This window comes from Vigna unguiculata, chromosome 11, assembly GCF_037176805.1.
Source record: "Vigna unguiculata cultivar grain cowpea cultivar isolate G323 ecotype 2 chromosome 11, ASM3717680v1, whole genome shotgun sequence".
Classification (NCBI taxonomy): domain Eukaryota; kingdom Viridiplantae; phylum Streptophyta; class Magnoliopsida; order Fabales; family Fabaceae; genus Vigna; species Vigna unguiculata.
Genome location: NC_140802.1, coordinates 15,349,504 through 15,372,898, shown reverse-complemented (window position 1 = coordinate 15,372,898; position 23,395 = coordinate 15,349,504). Strand labels below are relative to the sequence as shown.

The 23,395-nt window shown below is 40.4% G+C and overlaps 1 long non-coding RNA gene across 1 annotated transcript; it reads right to left on the bottom strand.

Annotated features, from left to right (window-relative positions):
* Positions 1-575: 575 nt before the first annotated feature.
* LOC114170584 (uncharacterized) lies at positions 576-2,150 on the bottom strand. The gene is made up of 3 exons (XR_003601101.2): positions 1,850-2,150; positions 1,070-1,187; positions 576-687 (listed from the first exon to the last, which is right to left on the bottom strand). It is a non-coding gene; the product is annotated as an uncharacterized LOC114170584 (long non-coding RNA).
* Between the last annotated feature and the right edge of the window lie 21,245 nt (positions 2,151-23,395).

Here is a 23,395-nt window from a genome sequence, read left to right as displayed (position 1 = left end):
CAAAAATAGTTTATGATAAAAATATTTTAACCGCTGATATTGTTGTCAGAAAAAAAAAATAATAATAGCGGTTAAAAATCGCTACAAAATGTAGTTTAATTTGATTGTATTTTATCATATTTTGACAGTTAAAAATTGTCAGAAAATAAATCATATTTTGACGGTTAAGAATCGTTAGAAAATGAATCATATTTTGATAGTTAAAAACTGTTATAAATGTACCATATTTTGATGGTTAAAATTCACTACAAAATATATTATATATTTTATATATTTTCATAATTAATAACAACCAAAATTTATTTGAAATACTTTTTAAAATTACAAAAAATATATATTAATTATTAGACTAATTCCATAATTCACTTTTTTTTTCTTTTTCTAGTGCATTATTAAACAAAATCAAGTATTAATTAGTTATCATGTATTTGTACCTCTAATATAGATGATTATTAGACACTTTTAGGAACAACACAATGCACGAAAAAAAAACATATTCACAAGCTTTTAATGAATCTTCTTCGTACATATATAATTCAGACACTGAAATGTTACGAATAACCTAAGTTTCAAAACATCCATATGCAATCATATATTCCACCTAAAAAATGGAAAATCTGAGAAGTAAAAAGAAGGGGAGGTAGGAAGAAAAACATTCCATATATTAGGGTAGTGAACCTGCACCACCTGCATAATGGAAAAGGGCGGTGAGTAATATTTATCATGTGGATGGTCTATTCCAGAAAAAAAAAAATATCATGCCTAGATTTAAATGATTAGTCAAACAAACAGGACAACACAAACCATAATAACATATACAGATCAATAAACCTAGAATTGAGAATTCTAAGTATGAGTTTTACAAAGCTGAGTATCTTATAAATGGAAGATCTATAAATCCATTATTTCTAAGATTTATGACAAAACTGAAGCTATAGATAAATCTTACCAGACTACATGGATTACTTTTCAAAACTGCTAAAACAAACACGCATGTGAATGCTTAAAGATCTTCCAGCATTCATCCCACAAATATTACCGGTAATGAATCATGTGTTTGAAAAATAACCTTTTGCAATGTGATTGAAGTGTCCAGTTCAATACGTATACCAGGACCACACACAAGACAATCCTTGTCCCTTTCAAATTTTGCCACTTTGGTATGAAGGCCTTGTGATCCATTATACCTACAGAGGTATTAACCAATCAATAATATTTACGGCCAGAAGGCAAACATTGATAACAAAACGGCCATATGTTAAATAATTCGACAAAAAGTTTTGCTGCACTCTGTTGCAATCTTTAATGTTTCTAATGCACATGCAGCTAATATAATAGCATTTGTTGAAGCAATAGCTGGAATGATGTTCTTCACAACACCCTGCTAAAATAATTAATTCAAAAGTGTTAGGTGCTGGAGTAACCAGAGTTTTTGGACTAGTTGATGGAGTCTATAGACACAATAAAAAAAAAATTGCACGTTATAAAAAGTCCTTTATGAAACTCATAGACATCAACACTGTTGCTGCCTAAAGTAGCAATTTGCTCACCTGTTGGCTAGACTTGGCTAAGCCAACATCGTATGCCATGGTCCAATCAATTTTGAGCAACTTAGTCATAGTTTATTACAAAACTCAATGCTTCAATTGGCTTTGACATAGGCAGAATGAAACTCTATTCCTGTGTACTCAATGCTTCAAATGGCTTTGACACAGGCAGGGAATGAAACTATATTCTTGTGTGCTTAAAGTAATATAGCTATAGAATTAAATTAAATGAAATAGGACCTATCAAAAGAAAAGGGGAAAAACTTCCGATCACAGGTAGATGAGACCTTGAGATTACCTACTTTTTGGAGATAACTTGATTCTGCATATTGCAACAACCTACACCACACATATATACACAAGATAATTTGAGGACCAAAACTGGTTGATGGTCTGATCCACCGAACTGCAACTACAACTGCAACTTCCCACACTACAACTGCAACTTTGTACAAGAATTTTTTGCCACCAAAAGAAAATATTGAATAACTTTTCCCTGAAAAGGTCTCATGATATTTTTTGTTTTGTTGGTTAACTTTTAAGTGTTAGCAGGAGAAAGAGAAAGTCTACAGCAACCTATTCTTTGATGCTAAATATTGGACAAAAATGAATCCTTATCACATGTAAAAAGTTGAATTGAGTAAGATGAATACTGATTATATTCTTCCACTAAAGTATAGAGATTTGTGCAGAATTATGTTTCTTTATGTAGCTTTAAGAAAATGTTATTCTTAATCGACAGCATAGAAGTCGTGCAAAGACTAAACACATTATTAAATTTTTCTGAAAAAAAAAATGTGGAATTGTGCTTTTCTTTGGAGAATGGTGGCCAATGCTATGAATTCTTCTCGTGCAAGCACAAGCCACACCAACAGATTGAATGAATGTGCCACAGATTCTTACCATTATTGATTTTTCTCTGCTCACAACTTCTTTAATTAATCAACTAATACATTAGGCTTTTCATTCATTTTTATTTGTCTTTAATAGAATTTTTTAAGCATTTATATGTACACGTAAAGTTAATTAATCTACTTGTATTAGAGCTTAATTGTGTCTTTCGATTTGTTTTGTAGCTGCTGAGCAGTTTTTATAATTCTCAAGTCATTACAATTTCTAAAAATATTAAATATTTTTTTAAGTGAAATTTTTATAGATTTCAAATCGTTTTGAAAGATAAGAGAATATGAAGAGAGAAAGAGAGAAAGAGAGAACTTCTTATTTCAATATTCTAAAATTGACTCCTTTTATATATATATATATATATATATATATATATATATATATATATATATATATATATATATATATATATATATATATATATTTAAAGTTAACTGGTGTAAGAACATAATTGCTAATTATAGTTAACAAGAATGCATAATGACTAGTTAGAAACAATAAACATTTTTTTTTTCTGTAAAAATCTTTAGAATAAACTAACATTTTTGTATAAGTGAAAAACAAAAGAATATTTACTCAAAATGGTTTATCTTTTTAAAAGAAATTAGTCACAAAAATTCGTATGAATATAAATTAAAATTTATTAATATTGCTTGAGCTAAACTTGTAAGGCCCAGTTTTCTGCCCTAATGTTTTAAGGGCTGCCTTAAAACTGTTGGACCTAAGGGCTGGCCCAAAGGATAAAACTCACTCCTAAGTCTATCCTAACCCACACTTTCTACTCACTTTCAAAGAACCTTGAGCTGCAGCCGTCACCCACTCTGCTAGGATTTGGTGTCACCTTGGTCAATCGAGCTCGAACCAGTACTTTCCTTCCACGTAAGTGTTCTCTCAATCGTGCTTGCTGTAGGGCCCATTAAAGGGCTGCCCCTTGTGTTTGGGCCTAGAGCTGGCCTAACTGATAAAACCTGCTCCAGTTACCCTAATGTTTCCACTTCCTTGCATTCACAGAACTTGCAGCCGTTTCCCTCACTTGTGCACTAGAGCTCTGCTAGGGTTTCTTCCCGTCTCGAACCAGTCCGCCCCAAAAGCTCAAGTAGTGATTCCTACTCCACGTAAGTGATTCTAAACCTACTATAATTACTTCCTAAAGCTGTTCTTCGTATTTCATCGTTTAGAGCTCGAACTAATCTTGTTCTCCTACCGTTCCGCTGTTCTGCCAGTTCTGCAAGTCCATCACTCGAGCTATTGTGCTCCGAGGTTCCGTGTCGAAGTTCTTTTAGCCCCTTTTCCAGGTACGGGAAGTTAGGGTTTCCAGTTTTGAGTTGTTTTGGCCTGTTCTTAAGTTGGTTGTTGATTGTATGGATTAATCCTACGTTTTGATGCGTGAGAATACTTTGCATGATTGGTTGGTTTGAAAAACATAGCTGTTGCAGGTGAAATAGTGGCGAGACTTGTTAATCTCGCCCAAACGAGCCAGTCTTGCCTAGGCGAGACAAACAGGGATTCGCCCAAACCAGTTTGCGCGAAAGGTCGCCCAGGCGACCCGCTCAAATTTTTGAGCGAGCGAACATCTCGCCCAGGCGAGAGGGGTCTCGCCTAAGCGAGATCCCGCGTTGGTTTCTGGATGCTCTTTTGAGCCCTCGCCTAGGCGAATGGGGCCCGCCTGAGCGAGAACCTTCAGCCTGAGCGAGGGGCTGGGCGAGGCAGTACACAGTTTGGGTGCTTGTTTATTCTTGGATGATTGATATTGGTTTGAGTATGAATGTTATGATGAGAAACATGTATATAATGGAATATTATGTATGCTTGGCATGAATCATGAATTGTAGATGATGGGTTTGGTATGAAAATTGGCATGTGAACTAAATGAGATGGGTATTATTAAAGTGGCATGATAATGAGATGAGTTGGGCCCCATGTGCATGGGTGGATTGTGATGAGTTGGATCTGGAACGTGAAAAGATTGGCTTTAAAGGTTAACAAACTGGTTATATCCTTGCATGGTGAATACTTTTTGAGTGTGTGATCATATTTTGGTCTGTGTTAGTGCATAATTCCTTGGGGTCTCTAGGTGAGACTTTCAGGGTTGCGCTTCAGTGGTCGAGACGTAATTCCATGGCCCCTATTAGTGGGTGCCCATGGTGGTGCCCCATCTGTATAACTAGGTAAGGATTCAAGGTAAGGGTTGCATCCTGACACTCTAAGGGGTCAGTTAGTCTCACTTAGAGCAGACTGACTCCTGTGGTGAAAGTAGCAGGAGGCCTGAAATTCATTAAGGGCTAATCTTGTGGTGAGGGAAATTGATTCATTGAAACACTTGTAACACATAGCTCGGGGGTGAGCAGCTCAGGGGTGAGCAGCTCGGGGGTGAGCAAAGGTATCCATCACAAGTGTAAGCGTTCGCTGAATCCGACCAAGTTATATGTATCCGGATGAGTCGAGTCGTGTCGTAGTGTATTGCCTGAACAGTCATAACATGCTTGGTTGATTTGAGTGAATGGATTGTGTAACACCCCCGGATCCTCTTGGGCTTACCAGGCATCCCACCTGCCACCCTCAAACCGGTTGTGTTAGGTCTGCAGCCCAATACACCCCAACCCATCACCCTTCTCCGTCCATTCATACTGGGTGGGTTGTTGCCAGTGGGAATCGAACCCCCAACCTGACCTTTAACACCTCTGGCACACCAGCAGATGCTACCAGTTGCGCTGCATACTCATCCACCAATACTCAGCTTCAGTTACTAATAGGAAGGTGGCAAAATTTAGCTTCTGCGCCTTTGTGCATTCTATCACCCTGAATATCTTCTCGCACTCTCGGAGCCACGCATCCGCCTCATCCGAGGTGGCTTTCCCAGTGAATTTAGCCGGTTTGTGACGCATGAAGTCCTCCATAGTCACTGGTCTGACGGGTGGGATCATAGCCCGCGGGGGCGCTGCCACGGGCTGCATAGCATCCACCATCCTGTGGATTGCGTTAGCAATCTCATCAGCTCCGGCAGTGTTTCTACGCCTCCTGTTTGCCATTGCCTGTGCACGCCACATATTTCAGCTGTTAAAATCAAACAGCTAAAGATTAAATCATGCTCTATTAATTCTAGTACTAACACACATCAATCAATTTCACACACAAACGTCAGCTCACTCCCCAGTTTGCCCCAAAAGCATCAAAACGTTTGCTCTGATACCAAATGTAACATCCCTAGGGATTATTACTTAAAAATAAATATTAAAATAAATAAGTGCTTTAATAGCCATCTCGATAAAAATCCCAACGTGGGAAAAATTTCAATTTATTAAGATAGCGCGCCAAAACTCATAAATAAATTCATAAAAGGTTACAGGTTCCCAAAATTTGCATTTAAAATATAAATTACAATTTATCAAAACCCTAGCACTACTCCCATGCTAGCCCTCACTCCGCCATCTGAGCATCCTCAGCACCACCTGTATCAACATCTGCTCCCGTGTAACGAATTACACGATCATCGCCACACACAAACAGAAAGGGTGAGCTGAGAAAATAAAATAACAAGAATGTAAACACAAGATAGATCATTTACCCATCTTAATCATTATCTATAAATCTTGGCCAAGACCCTAACCCCAAGACTTAATAGTCTTCAAGTCATACAATTGGTTAGCCTTGGACTCGGGAATCTGATGCTCACACGAACCTGCCCGCTCGTGGTCCTGCCTCTACGAACCTCCCCGCTCGTAGTCCTGCTCTACGAACCTACCCGCCCGTAGTCCAACACATGTGATCCACCAGCCCCCGTATTCACCCACCGCCAGGCGCCAGCGATGTTCCAGTGCTCCCTGTTTCCTCGTAACCGCCTGGCGGAGCACACCGTGCCGCCAGGCGCCCCTCAGTGCAGACCCTCTCACGCTAAGGCTATCGCCTGGCGGTCCTCAGTGACTGCAGCTGGTTTTGGCACTCTCATTGAGTCGTTCCCAAACTAGAACACCACCACAAGCATCATTTATCTCATTCATCATGACTTTATGCAAACTAGCCAACCATACCCCGATCAATTTACCTCGTATTCTCGCCTCCTTGGTACTCTACTAGTGAACCCATTACCTATAAATTGCCCTTCCCTAATCGCACCACAACACATAGGATTTCTTCCCATTTCCTCTATCCATAACTAATGACCCATCCCAAAAATGAGAGCACTCATACCATAACGTTTAGCACCTTACGTACCTGTTTCTCACTGCTACAGTACTACACGCCTATACATTAGCATCCAATCCTTATTATACAATCTTAACTATTATCTCACTTCCTTAAGACACATCCTCCTCTATTCCAGCTAAACACCATCCCCCAAGCTATACATTTTAACTCTGAACTCTACTTTAGGACCACCATCTCCTCTATTTAACCTTACACTTTCCTATCCCCATACCATATTATGCTCACCCTTCACACGTATTCTAGTTCTTACATTTCAGTAACATACTTATATCGTTCCTTATAGTTTCCTTAAGAATTATCTAGTACAGCACACTCCCTATGTTCCCCCTTCCATCCTCCACTTCCCAACTCATAAAACTGAGCCACTGTTGCAGTCATCGCCTGGCGGCAGGTTGTAAACCGCTAGGCGGCGTATCGGATTCTGGTTCTATCCCTCTACTGCACTCACGAATTCCCCAACTCCCCATCAATTCAGTCGAGGTTCAAAACTTAAAAATATCCAACACTCATTAACCTTTTCTTTTCACTGTTTTTATCAGCTCCAAAATCCCAATTTCTATGGACCTCCTCTATCATGAACCCTAGATCATATTATTAATGGAACACCTATGTTTAAATGTGATTCACTCAATTATACCCTCGCAGTATAATTTGCAGGCAACACAAAACCCATGAAACAATAAATTCGCAATCATACCAACACAAAAATCAATTTGGGACTCTGTACATCTCATTTTACCCAGAATCACAATGAAACAGTACCCCATCCCCATGCATCGCCTGGCGGTTCGGCCTCACCGCCAGGCAGTTCAATAGCAAACCCAGAACCACAGTGATTTCTAATGTGCCGCCTGGCGGCACCTTCGTGTCCGCCGGGTGATTTCTGGGCGAGAACCCAGAAACGTGAAACAAACTGCATAATTAGGCACAAAACTTATCCAATTCAATTCGATCAATCATAGAACAGTCAATACGAGTCAAAACAATTAAAAACAACTCCCCTTACCTGGATTCCTTGCCAAAATCGGGTAGGTATGCTTATCCCTTCACCAAACCTCCCTAGCCCTTGCTTTCCACTCCAACCTTTGCGTTTTTCAGCCTCACTACCTTACTTTATCAGTCCCAATTCTCGGAAAAAGCCTCTGCTTATGAATACCACGAACCCTCACTACTATTTCCTCTCTTTTAACCCTTGCTCTCACTATCTCTCTCCCTTAATTGCTCCTTTAGGGCTTATACGAATTTTTAAATAAAAATGATATTAAGGTTTACCAATTTGCTTAATTAACCCTCTATTTTCCAGCCCTTAGGTTACCCCTCCTTGGCTGCTAAGTCTCTAACCTTCCACATTCATGCACAAGAAAAATTTGGCAAAAAGGAATTATTTAGTTCTCACCAAGGTTTGAACCCCCTCTCATGCACATACCAAGCCAAGGCCAAACCACTCAACCAATCCTTATTTCATGATAAATCCTACAATTTTAAGAATTTATCATGACAACACGCATCCAATATAAAAACACACAAAAACACACAATTTAAATAACACCCAAATGGCACACATAGGACTTGAACCCAAGTCCTCACACACAAGAAGGTACTCTCAACCACTTGAGCTAGCACTTTTCCACGTCATAGGTCTCCACATTTATTACTTTGAATATTCTCATTACCCGTCCTAATTAAATAATTAATTAAATAACTATTTAATTTTCCCGGGTCTTACATTACACCCACCTTTTAAGATTTTCGTCCTCGAAAATAAGACTTACCAGGAAATAGGTGCGGGTAGGATTGCTTCATGCGATCCTCCATCTCCCAGGTCATCTCCTGGGTAGTCTCATCCCACAGCACCTTCACAGTTTTAATCTCTTTCCCCCGCAGCTGTTTCACCTGTGAGTCGAGAATTCGCACTGGCCCAGTGCTCACCGTCAAATCCTCCCGAATCTGTATATCATCTGACTCCAGTACGTGTGACGGATCTGCAACATATTTCCTCAACTGGGAGACATGGAACACGTTATGCAGATTCGTCAAGTGTGGTGGCAGGGCTATCTCATAAGCTGCAACGCCAATTCTTCTCAGAATTTGATAAGGCCCGACAAACCTCGGGGTTAACTTCCTCGATTTGATGGCCCTCCCAATACTAGCCGTTGGTGTCACCCTGAGGAATACATGATCCCCAGCCTCGAACTCTAAAGGTCGTCTCCTCTTGTCTGCATAGGACTTTTGTCTGCTCTGTGTAGCCCTCATTCTCTCCTGGATGGCCTTAACCTTCTCAGAGGTTTGCTGTACAAACTCAGGACCCAACACCAATGATTCCCCATCCTGGTTCCAACACAGTGGCGTCCTACACCGCCGCCCATACAACGCCTCATATGGAGCCATACCGATGCTGGTGTGATAACTGTTGTTGTATGTGAACTCCACTAAGGGAAGCATCTCACTCCAACTGCCCATGTGATCCAATACGCAAGCTCTCAACAGATCCTCCAAGGACTGAATGGTACGCTCCGACTGCCCATCAGTCTGAGGATGATATGCAGAACTCATCCTCAACTGAGTCCCCAACGCTGCCTGTAATGACTGCCAAAAACGAGAAGTGAATCTCAGATCTCTATCTGACACTATACTGGCCAGCACACCGTGCAACCTGACCACTTCCCTCACGTACAACTCAGCCAATCTATCCATTGACCACTTCTGATTAATAGCAAGGAAGTGAGCATACTTTGTCAACCTGTCCACTATTACCCAGATTGAGTAGTGCCCCTTCACAGACTTCGGCAAGTGAGTGACGAAGTCCATGGCAATACTATCCCATTTCCACTGCGGAATGTCCAACGACTCAAGTGTACCCCCTGGTCGCTGATGTTCAATCTTGGCCTTCTGACATACCAAGCATGATGCCACAAAGTCTGCAATGTCAGTCTTCATCCCGTTCCACCAAAAAGACTGTTTCAAGTCGTGATACATCTTAGTCATACCTGGATGTATGCTAAGACGGCTTTTATGGCCCTCCTCTAGAATCTGTTTCCTCAATCTCCAATCTCCAGGCACACAAACTCGGTCTCTGAACCTTAGGATACCATTTGTCCCAATCCTGTAGTCTTTCCCCTTCTCAGTCCCTATCCAACTCACAAATTGTTGAAGTTCAGTATCATCCTTCTGTCGATCTCGGATAACTCCCAATACATCACTAGTCAAGGTAAGCACCCCACATTTGATGCAATCATGACTCAGCTGCATACCCAGATTCATATCCCTGAGCTTCTCAATTAGCTCCAGCTCCTTCACCATCATAGCTGAAATGTGCATCCGTTTCCGACTCAAGGCATCCGCAACCACATTAGCTTTACCAGGGTGGTAAAGCAACTCAAAATCGTAATCCTTGAGATATTCCATCCAGCGCCGCTGTCTCATATTTAGCTCCTTCTGATCGAACAGATATTTCAGGCTTTTATGATCACTAAATACCTGAAATTGGGAGCCATACAAATAGTGTCTCCATGTCTTAAGAGCGAACACTACAGCAGCCAACTCCAGATCGTGGATAGGGTAGTTTTTCTCATGCACCTTCAACTGCCTAGAGGCATAAGCTACCGGCCTCTTCTCCTGCATTAGTACACAACCCAGACCCTGGTAGGATGCATCGCAGTATACCTCAAACATCTTGCTGGTATCTGGAATAATCAGAATCGGAGCAGTAGTCAACCTCCTTTTCATCTCTTCGAAACATTCCTCACATTTATCAGTCCATGAGAAGGGTTGATCCTTCCTAGTGAGTTGAGTTAATGGACTCACCATTTTAGAAAACCCTTCCACAAACCTCCTGTAATATCCAGCCAATCCCAAGAAGCTTCTGACTTCTGTTACAGTTTGAGGTCTCTCCTATTTCAACACCGTCTCAATCTTACTCGGGTCCACTGATATACCATGTGAAGAAATTACGTGCCCTAGAAACTGCACCTCGTCTAACCAAAATTCACATTTGGACAGTTTACCGTACAACTGATGTTCCCTCAACACCTTCAGCACAATTCTCAGGTGATCAGCATGCTCCTCTCTAGTCCGTGAGTAGATGAGAATATCATCTATAAACACTACCACAAATTTGTCCAGATATGGTCTGAAGATACGGTTCATATAATCCATGAAGACAGCTGGGGCGTTTGTCACTCCAAAGGGCATCACGACATATTCGTGATGTCCATATCTCGATCTAAAGGCTGTCTTCTGGACATCCTCCGGCTTGACTAAGATCTGATGATAGCCAGACCTCAAATCAATCTTGGAGAATACTCCTGTCCCTCTGAGCTGATCAAGTAAATCATCAATTCTAGGCAGTGGGTACTTGTTCTTTATCGTCAACTTGTTCAACTGACGATAATCGACGCACAGCCGAGAACTACCGTCTTTCTTCTTCACTAATAACACCGGGGCTCCCCACGGTGAAGCGCTGGGTCTGATGAATTTCTTCTCTAGCAGGTCTTCTATCTGATTCTTCAACTCTGCTAATTCAGCCGGTGCCATTCTATATGGCGCTGCCGACACTGGACCCGCTCCAGGGACTAGATCGATTGAGAAATCTATATCCCGGCTGGGTGGTAACTCGGGTATCTCGTCTGGAAATACATCGGCATATTCGTCCACCACCGGTATCTTACTGATCTGCTCTTCTGTACTCGTTTTCTTTTCTTGGGCCACTATCACAAAACACGTCGACCCTCCCTTCATCTCTTTCACTGCCTCTCCAAACGTTACCAACTTTATCCCTTCTGTTTCTGGGAACACAATTCTGCGCCGTCCACAATCAAGCACCACATGGTTGATAGACAGCCAGTCCATTCCCAGTATGACCTCCAATCCCTCCAAGGGCAAACAAACTAGATTCACCTTGAAGCGTCTGCCCTCCACCTCCATCAAGCATCCAACACAGGCTACGTTTGTTGAAACCTGTCCAGATGCGGGTGTCGAGACTATCAACTCGCATCCAAGATCACGAGTGGACAACCCCAATTTCTTCACACAATCATGGGATATGAAGGAGTGCGAAGCTCCTGAATCAAACAACACTAACACACTGTTACCATAAAGTAAGCAATGGTCCAGAATCAGGTTACCTGACCGGGTGGCCTCTGTGCTAGTCATGGCAAAAACCCGGCCTGCGGCTCTCGGCCTGTCAGAAGAAGATGGCTGAGGTCGTGATGCTGGTGCAGTCTTCCTATTAGGACATCTATCGGCAAAGTGTCCTGGCTGATCACAGGCATAGCACTTACGAGTGCCTATGCCACTGCCTCCGCTGCGGGTGGGTCTAGTACAATTTCGCTGCAGATGTTCACCCCCGCAGTTATAGCACCTCGGTTTCCATGAAGACGCGGCTGGTCTACTGTAGGGCTTCTTCTGGACTCTGCCTTCAGCACTGTTCCTCTGGGTACGGTTAACCAGGCTGGGTCCCTTCTCTAGCTGCTCCACACTCTTGGCTTGCTCCACCAAGATAGGAAACTCTCGCACCCTCAGTGGCACGATGAAACGCCTCAGTTCATGTTTGAGGCCGCCCTCAAACTTTCTACACCGCCACTCCTCCGTCACTGTCTGGGAGTAGAATCTCGAGAGATACTCAAATCTCTCCACGTAGTCCTGCACAGACAAGCTTCCCTGCTGCAGGGTGAGAAACTCTGCCTCGCGCTCATGTTTAGCGCTGTCAGGAAAATATTTCTCCAGGAACCTCGTCCTGAAGTTGGCCCAAGTCACATCTTCAGCTCTATTTATCATCTGTTGCTGCATACTCATCCACCAATACTCAGCTTCAGTTACTAATAGGAAGGTGGCAAAATTTAGCTTCTGCGCCTCTGTGCATTCAATCACCCTGAATATCTTCTCGCACTCTCGGAGCCACGCATCCGCCTCATCCGGGGTGGCTTTCCCAGTGAATTTAGCCGGTTTGTGACGCATGAAGTCCTCCGTGGTCACTGGTCTGACGGGTGGGATCATAGCCCGCGGGGGCGCTGCCACAGGCTGCATAGCATCCACCATCCTGTGGATTGCGTTAGCAATCTCATCAGCTCCGGCAGTGTTTCTACGCCTCCTGTTTGCCATTGCCTGTGCACGCCACATATTTCAGTTGTTAAAATCAAATAGCTAAAGATTAAATCATGCTCTATTAATTCTAGCACTAACACACATCAATCAATTTCACACACAAACGTCAGCTCACTCCCCAGTTTGCCCCAAAAGCATCAAAACGTTTGCTCTGATACCAAATGTAACATCCCTAGGGATTATTACTTACAAATAAATATTAAAATAAATAAGTGCTTTAATAGCCATCTCGATAAAAATCCTAACGCGGGAAAAATTTCAATTTATTAAGATAGCGCGCCAAAACTCATAAATAAATTCATAAAAGGTTACAGGTTCCCAAAATTTGCATTTAAAATATAAATTACAATTTATCAAAACCCTAGCACTACTCCCATGCTAGCCCTCACTCCGCCATCTGAGCATCCTCAGCACCACCTGTATCAACATCTGCTCCCGTGTAACGAATTACACGATCATCGCCACACACAAACAGAAAGGGTGAGCTGAGAAAATAAAATAACAAGAATGTAAACACAAGATAGATCATTTACCCATCTTAATCATTATCTATAAATCTTGGCCAAGACCCTAACCCCAAGACTTAACAGTCTTCAAGTCATACAATTGGTTAGCCTTGGACTCGGGAATCTGATGCTCACACGAACCTGCCCGCTCGTGGTCCTGCCTCTACGAACCTCCCCGCTCGTAGTCCTGCTCTACGGACCTACCCGCCCGTAGTCCAACACATGTGATCCACCAGCCCCCGTACCTCCCCGCACGTGGCATCTCTCAACGTGAGCACGGAACATATGAACCTCCCCGCTCGTATCCCCACGTGAGAGTAACTTGATATGAACCTCCCCACACATATCATCACATGTCACACCATCCATGAACCTACCCGCTCATGGCACAGCATCTCCCGATCCAAGCAAAGCACCGTAGTCAGTTAAAAACAACACACCAAGTAAAGAACAACAGCGTTTCCGCCTGGCCCGACCCTACTCGCCGCCAGGCGAAACTGTCCCAGACCGCCTAGCGGTATTCACCCACCGCCAGGCGCCAGCGATGTTCTAGTGCTCCCTGTTTCCTCGTAACCGCCTGGCGGAGCACACCGTGCCGCCAGGCGCCCCTCAGTGCAGACCCTCTCACGCTAAGGCTATCGCCTGGCGGTCCTCAGTGACTACCAGGCGCCATACCAGAAGCATTCTGCAGCTGGTTTTGGCACTCTCATTGAGTCGTTCCCAAACTAGAACACCACCACAAGCATCATTTATCTCATTCATCATGACTTTATGCAAACTAGCCAACCATACCCCGATCAATTTACCTCGTATTCTCGCCTCCTTGGTACTCTACTAGTGAACCCATTACCTATAAATTGCCCTTCCCTAATCGCACCACAACACATAGGATTTCTTCCCATTTCCTCTATCCATAACTAATGACCCATCCCAAAAATGAGAGCACTCATACCATAACGTTTAGCACCTTACGTACCTGTTTCTCACTGCTACAGTACTACACGCCTATACATTAGCATCCAATCCTTATTATACAATCTTAACTATTATCTCACTTCCTTAAGACACATCCTCCTCTATTCCAGCTAAACACCATCCCCCAAGCTATACATTTTAACTCTGAACTCTACTTTAGGACCACCATCTCCTCTATTTAACCTTACACTTTCCTATCCCCACACCATATTATGCTCACCCTTCACATGTATTCTAGTTCTTACATTTCAGTAACATACTTATATCGTTCCTTATAGTTTCCTTAAGAATTATCTAGTACAGCACACTCCCTATGTTCCCCCTTCCATCCTCCACTTCCCAACTCATAAAACTGAGCCACTGTTGCAGTCATCGCCTGGCGGCAGGTTGTAAACCGCCAGGCGGCGTATCGGATTCTGGTTCTATCCCTCTGCTGCACTCACGAATTCCCCAACTCCCCATCAATTCAGTCCAGGTTCAAAACTTAAGAATATCCAACACTCATTAACCTTTTCTTTTCACTGTTTTTATCAGCTCCAAAATCCCAATTTCTATGGACCTCCTCTATCATGAACCCTAGATCATATTATTAATGGAACACCTATGTTTAAATGTGATTCACTCAATTATACCCTCGCAGTATAATTTGCAGGCAACACAAAACCCATGAAACAATAAATTCGCAATCATACCAACACAAAAATCAATTTGGGACTATGTACATCTCATTTTACCCAGAATCACAATGAAACAGTACCCCATCCCCATGCATCGCCTGGCGGTTCGGCCTCACCGCCAGGCAGTTCAATAGCAAACCCAGAACCACAGTGATTTCTAATGTGCCGCCTGGCGGCACCTTCGTATCCGCCGGGCGATTTTTGGGCGAGAACCCAGAAACGTGAAACAAACTGCATAATTAGGCACAAAACTTATCCAATTCAATTCGATCAATCATAGAACAGTCAATACGAGTCAAAACAATTAAAAACAACTCCCCTTACCTGGATTCCTTGCCAAAATCGGGTAGGTATGCTTATCCCTTCACCAAACCTCCCTAGCCCTTGCTTTCCACTCCAACCTTTGCGTTTTTCAGCCTCACTACCTTACTTTATCAGTCCCAATTCTCGGAAAAAGCCTCTGCTTATGAATACCACGAACCCTCACTGCTATTTCCTCTCTTTTAACCCTTGCTCTCACTATCTCTCTCCCTTAATTGCTCCTTTAGGGCTTATACGAATTTTTAAATAAAAATGATATTAAGGTTTACCAATTTGCTTAATTAACCCTCTATTTTCCAGCCCTTAGGTTACCCCTCCTTGGCTGCTAAGTCTCTAACCTTCCACATTCATGCACAAGAAAAATTTGGCAAAAAGGAATTATTTAGTTCTCACCAAGGTTTGAACCCCCTCTCATGCACATACCAAGCCAAGGCCAAACCACTCAACCAATCCTTATTTCATGATAAATCCTACAATTTTAAGAATTTATCATGACAACACGCATCCAATATAAAAACACACAAAAACACACAATTTAAATAACACCCAAATGGCACACATAGGACTTGAACCCAAGTCCTCACACACAAGAAGGTACTCTCAACCACTTGAGCTAGCACTTTTCCACGTCATAGGTCTCCACATTTATTACTTTGAATATTCTCATTACCCGTCCTAATTAAATAATTAATTAAATAACTATTTAATTTTCCCAGGTCTTACAGATTGTGTAATTATATCTGATTTGATGGATGAAATCTCTTGTGCTCAAGCTTACCCTACTTTTGTTGTTGTGTGTTCTGCTGTGTGGTACTCTCTTTTGCGATGATCATCAACTTGTTGGTGTGAGCAGAGGCGAGGAACACCCGTGGACAACAGAGAGGTGGTAATTCCGCTGCATAGTCCGCGCAGATTGAACTTTAGATTCTTTTGGGCTTTTCTTTAGGGCTATGGCCCATGTATTTGTTATTCTTGGATTTATATACATTTAGTCAAACCGTTATCCTGTTTCTGTTGGCATCGTGGTGTGCCTAGTTTTGTAGGGGTGGTGTTAAGAACCCCAGGACTGCGTTGTTATACTATTTATGTGTGGCATTTCTTTTAATTACGTGTATTAATTAAATGGGACGTTACACTTGCTAGTTCTACTACTGTTACTTTGGGTAGCTAATGTCCCTGCTGCCTTTTTCTTTTTCCAGCTCCTTAAGTCGTTCCTGAGCTAGCATCGAAACTACTGTGCTAGATAACTTTGGTCTAGGAGTCTTCTGCTAACCTTCTCCAGGTAAGGGAAGCTAGGTTCTTTGTTTTTGTCGTATGTTGGTTATTTCACGTCTATTTTATGATTGTTGTGCATGGAAAATGCTTGTTTTGAAATAAGAATGAACTGGTAGTTATTGGGAATCTGTGCATGTCTCTGTCACGTGAAGTAGGAGATGGCGAACTGATATTCTCGCCCAGGCGAGAGTTGCAGAAACTCGCCCAGAAGTATTGCGCGAATACTCGCTTAGGCGAGTGAACTATTTTTTTTAGCGAAAGACCATCTCGCTCAAGCGAGATGGCCTCGCCTAAGCGAGCGCCTGCAAACTTTCCCAGGGCCACTATCGCAGTCTCGCCTAAGCGAGAGTTTGCAGCTTTAGCGAGGGTACTTCTCTCGCCTAAGCGAGGACGTTTGGCTTGAACGAGACCCGCTGCAGGCTATGCTGTTTTTCTTCCCTTGGTTGTTATAAATTGTTTGATTGATTGAAATACCCTATTTTAAGTGTGAGGCTTGCGAAAGGCATGAATGAATATATACATATATATATATATATATATACATATATATATATATATATAGATAGATAGATACATACAAATACATATACATGTATGTATCTATCTATATATGTATGTATGTATCTATTTTTATATATATATATATATATATATATATATATATATATATATATATATATAGGGTTAAGTATGTTTTTAGTCCCTGAACTTTGGCCAAAAATTGGAATTCGTCCCTAGTCGAAACTTTGATCAATTTTGGTTCTTAAATTTTAAAAATGAATGAATGTAGTCCTTTTTAACCTAATTACGTTGACTTTTTTCAACATGTGGAATGTGTTTCATGTTAATATTGGAGTTGTTTACGCCGTTTAACATATTCTCAGCTCAATATTTACTGAGAAATACGTTCGAAACCTAAAAAAAAGTTAACAAAATTGGGTTAAAAGGACTATATTCATTCATTTTTAAAGTTTAGGGACTAAAAACATAGTTAACCCATATATATATATATATATATATATATATGAGAGTGTGGATCTAATTGATGTGTTAGTGTGACCTTGGCATGTGAAACAAATGAGGTGGTTGGTATTAAAGTGGCATGGTATCGGCATGAGATGAAATTCCACAACTATGGTTTGAAAGTAATGGATGGGTATGGAACCACTGGGAAAGAAATGAAAGAGGTAAATTATAAAGAGCTGGTATGTGATGTATATGTATATGTGTGATAAATCTTTCTTGATTGGTCTGGTATGCATGGGAAGAGAGGATTCAAGTTTTGAAAAATGTACCCACAGGGAATATGAACCTGCACGAAGGTTGAGAAGTTAAGGTCTTGCATGGGGTCATTAAAGCGTGCAATGTTCTTCTTGACAAGGACATGAATGTAAGGCTGGTAAATTTTGGATTGGCTCGTATCCATGATCATCATGGACATGTTGTCAGCACAAGAATAATTGGGACAAAGGATACATACATTGCTCTTAAAGTGATTCGAACAATAATAACGTCAACTATGTTTGATGTGTTTGATTTTGGAATACTGGTATTGGAAGTAGTTTATCGGCGAATATTATAAGACCTAGGAAAAATAATTATATTTCCAAGAGTGGTGATATAATGTGAGAAATATTATTTAAATTAATAAGTAATGACATAACTAGAAGTGAAGTGTAGCATAGTTGGTTGAGAGTCTTTGGTTGAGGTTGAGGGTCATGTGTGCAATTCCTATTTTGTGCATATTATTTTAAGTAATTAATTTAAAAGTATACTTATATGTGATTTTGTATTGTAGTGCTTGTTTGAGATTGTGGTTGAAAAGAAACATGTGTCAGCATGTTGGTATGAAGTGCTTGATAATCCTTTAAGGATGTGGGTTTGAACCTTAGCTAAAGTAAGCTATGTGTTTTTTAGATTTTTTTGAACTTAGATGTGACCATTAGAGTTATGGGCTGAATTAATATACTAAGAATAAAAGCATAATATTTTATGAAATAATAGTTTAATTTATTTATTTAATTTAATAAAATTAATAGGCTGTAGAAAACACTAGGTGGGCCACGCCAGATTTTTTTTTTCGGTTGAAAGCCTAAAGGAGGGAGAGACTAACCTGAGTTTAGAAAAAGAACAAGAGACTACTGTTGAATTTTAGAGACACCTTGTAAGTGAGAGGAGGGCACGTCAGTTGCGAGAAATAGTGGTTAGAGGTTCTTAGAAGGCAAGATAGGAATAAGGGTGGAAGACATAACACCTTGGTAGAGCAAGAAATTTTCTGTGGAAGAAGAGCTTTTGATCAAGGACTCAACGTTAGGGGAGCCAACCTTAGTTGTTCTTGTGTTTCTAAATAGTTGTTCTAAGCTTGTGTTGACATCTCTATGGTTGTGCAGGGTTGAGCACAAATTCTTCTTTTGAATGGTGGTGTTGGTGGTATGATATGTCCTTTTCACAAATTGGAAAACAATTTTCGTTTTTCTACTATTATCATTATAGTATCATACGATGTTTCATATGGGTTGTGACAATTGATGTTTTCTATGATGGGTTTGAGGTTTGGTTGATCATGTATGGGTTTGGAGGCATGGTAGTTCTTGTTATTTTGTGGAAACAAGATGTATATGAACGTTTTTGTGAATGCATTGCTTCTTCGAGCTTTAATTGAAATAGTTTTTCTTATCTTTAGCTTAGTAAATTTTGCGTCATCTTCCAACATAAAAAATGCGTACGAGTATTCACATTAAATCTCTTAAAGTCTAGTTTCTAACCCAAAAAGAATAAGCTCATTTGGCTATTTATGGAAAAGGTAATAAATAAAATAGTGAAGACACTAGAGTAGTAAATTGTTGTGGATGTTGGAATCATTTTGATTTTTGAATATGAAGTGCAAACATCCTAGGGCCCCAACAATAATGTATTAGTACTAAAATTAAAGATATTTAACTATAGTTTTCAACCCAAAAAGAATCACCTCAATTGGACATTTGTAGAAAACACTATGAGTAAAACTGTAACAGATATTAGTGTGTGACGCTAGCACTATTTTTCAAATCTGTTTGGAATTTTCCAAATTAAACTACAACTTATACAAAATGGCTGGCAAAATGCAATTTTAACTAGCTTTCATTTTGTGACATTGCTTGTAGCTTTCATTATATGACATCGCTTGTAAAAATTGGGTTTTGATGGCATGAATTATGTTAGATATTTGGGTCAATAGTTGTAGTACTTAAAAAAAATATAATGTCAAGCACCGTGTAGTTAGGCTCGACTTCTGAAAATGTGTCTGCACCGTGTAGTCACCCTCATACAAGCTTTAGTCGGCATCAGGCTGTGCAAATAACGTGTAAGATGAAGTTTGTAAAGGTGTTTGCACATGACAAATTGTCAGATTCACATTAATGACCAATGACATGACAATGCACCAACGTCAATCTAAGGGATGTGATTCATTTGAGTAATCCAACGGCTAACTTTTCCCCTGTGAAGTCTTGCATCGTCTATAAATGTTTAATGTTGTTGTTTTCACTTCTTGTTATCGACAGAAACCTACAAAGAGTTAAACAAAATGCTGCTATGGAGAGAACTAGAGCACAGGGCTGCATACATTTCTTCTTGGGTATGTCAACTTCATTTCTTATTAACACACATAAGTTTTTATATAATCACATATTTTACTTCTTTGTTTAGGACATGAAAGGGAGCATTGTGTCGTCTTACTATCACTCCATGCCTGAACCTCATCCAACTATTGTTCTTGTAATACAAGAAGCAGGGTTTGGCGGTGTGGCTAAATTGAGACATCCAAAGGTTGACCACGATTTAGTGACTGCCTTGGTAAAAAGGTGGAGGCCTGAAACACCCACATTTTATTTGCCAACTGGAGAATGCACCATAACCTTGGAAGATGTGTCACTTCAATTTGGGCTTTGTGTCGATGGACCCCCTATCATTGGTCCAACTATGTTTGATTGGACGAGATGTGTGATACCTTATTAGGTATAACACCGGTTAAGGGAGAATTGATTGTCAGTTCTATGATGAAACTAAAATGGTTAAGGGATAATTTGTTGACTATAGATGAAAATTCCAGTATTGAGGTCATTCATGCACATGCTAGAGCTTATATATTAGGACTAATTGGAGGGGTTTTAATGCCCGATAAGACTGGGAATAAAGTACATTTAATTGGGGTTCAACGTGTTTGGCTGTCTTGTATAGGGAGATGTGCAGAGCAACTGATGGACATGTGAGGACTATGGGTGGATGTGCTTCGTTATTACAATCATGGGCATGGTTTCAGATGCCCTTTATTGCACCCATTTCAAGAGTTCCACCAACATTCCCGCTACAGAAATGTCCCCCACAATGATTTAGTCGAATACCGGGCAATGATAGATCACATGCAACAAAATCAGGTAACATTTAACATTTGTATAGCAATAAGTGGTTCTAAATGAATGACTAACATTTCCAATTATTGTTATAGTTTATTTGGTTCCTTATGAGGGTTTGAGCTCTATTATTGATGTTAAAGCATATCGGGACCAAGCAATATGGACGTCATGCACAACTTTAATTTATTTTGCCATTGTGGAATGGCACTAGTCGGATAGGGTGAAGTTACAATTTCAGCAATCACAAGAGATCCCTAAAGAACCGAACAATCTTGATCATCGACATAAATTAGACATGAGGGGGAGACAAGATAAGAACTGGGTTACTAGACATACGCAATGGATAGAGGTATGGAATAACCGGCGTGATCTAACGTTGAATGAATTACCGATGCTTGGGCCATTTCAACACACAATGGAGTACATATCATGGTACATTTCAAACTCATGTTTATATTTGTCAGTTCCACAAATGTTAAATGATCCTAGAATGCATCGTGCATCGACATCGATAAATGTCCCTCCACCACGACAAACTAGGCATGACTTAAACACTTCACCTCCAACACGAGGTATGGAGGGAGGGAACAAGGAATTTAGTTTCTTCAAACTCAAAACTAGGAATATGAAGTATGTTTGCAACTTATGCTCAAACACTACCTTCTGCACAACCATGGATACGTACATATCCCCAAAGTCCAAATTTCTTAGAAGGTCTGGATCAGCCTCAACGAGACTCAGTTTATACGTCCACAATCCATATGCAAAAGCATCATCATCTATTGCACATGATGATCATCAAATTGAGGAGGAACACGAATCACAACCTTCACATGTAGAACAACCTGGACCTGAAGTGTGTAGGAGGAACCCCACCAGAAACAAGCGTCGACCACGGTGTGGAACTGGACACACTACGATGATTAACAGGACAAAGATGTAGTTTAATATTTTATTACGTATGAAATATGTGGTGTTTATGTGTTTGTAAGAGTTTACCATTTTTAACACAATTTTGATTATCAGTGATGGAAAAACTTAATCATTCCAAATGCTTCATTGCTAAATAGAGAAAGAAAAATTCTTTAGATAAACTCAACAAGTTCAATGATTTGAAAGACCAATGTTAAAACATATAAAAAAAACTAAATAGGAACAAAGTTATCACACTTCTCAACTTTCATGAAGTTAACATAAAAAGATATTGTCGTCGTAGGGACCATCATTGAGTGCCACTGAATGGCATGTTGAAGATCTTCATCATTCCCTACAAAAAGGAACTCATCAATGCCTTCCACAACAAATTCAAGAGGGACATGGTACCACAAATGGCTTAGTAGGGGCTCAGATAGTCCCATCAAATGACTTCTTATGATGATGCGCATATGGTTAAGAGTAACCCCATTTAGAATTCTACATAAGGACAACCTTCCATCTTCAAAATCAATAGCAGCAATAAAGGAATTATATGCATTCAACTCCTCAAATAAAACCATTTTTAGTTATTATACTAGAGCGCTCCACAACCTTCAAACTAAGGAACCACAACCTTAAATAGAACTGACTACCTTCACCTGGATAGCATGGCAAGAAATATATTTACTCTCACCATTGTAAAAGCTGACGCATATTTGAAATAAAGGGCCTCACATGCACCTTCTAGTTATAACAAGACTTGTAAACTTTATTGGGAGGTGCCAAAGCTGATTTATTATATCACTCTTATTAAAGGTGACAGATAATTCAATTAGGATAACGTGCCAATTCAGAAATTTACTTTGAGCACTGTAAAACCTGACGCATATTTGAAATAAATGGCCTCTCTTGCACCTTTTAATTATGACAAGACTTGTTAACTTTATTGGGAGGTGCCAAAGCTTATTTATTATATTACTGTTGTAAAAGATGATTGATACTTCAATTGGGATAACGTGCCAATTCAAAAATTTACTCTCACCACTGTAAAAGCTGGCAAATATTTCAAATAAATGGCCTCACTTGCACCTTCCCTTATGACAAGACCCGTCAACTTTATTGGGAGGTGCGAAGGCTAATTTATTAACTTGGACCTATAAAAGCTAACAGATAATATAGTTGGGACAACGTGCGAATTCAAAAATTTATTTTGACCATTGTAAAAGCTGACGCATATTTCAGATAAATGGCCTCAATTGCACCATCTAATTATGACAAGACTTGTCAACTTTATTGGGAGGTGCCAAGGCTAATTTACTATATTACCCTTGTAAAAGGGGATAAGTATTTCAATTGGGATAACGTGCCAATTTAGAAATATACTCTCATCACTGTAAAAGCAGAAAGGTACTTTAATTGGGATAATGTGCCAAGGAAGATATTTAATTCAGAAATTTACTCTCACCCCGCAATTTGGATAAGACTTCTCAATGCTATTGGGATAGTGTGCGAATAAAGATACATAATTTGACCACTTGAAAAGCTAACGAATATTTCAACCCTATTCCACGTTC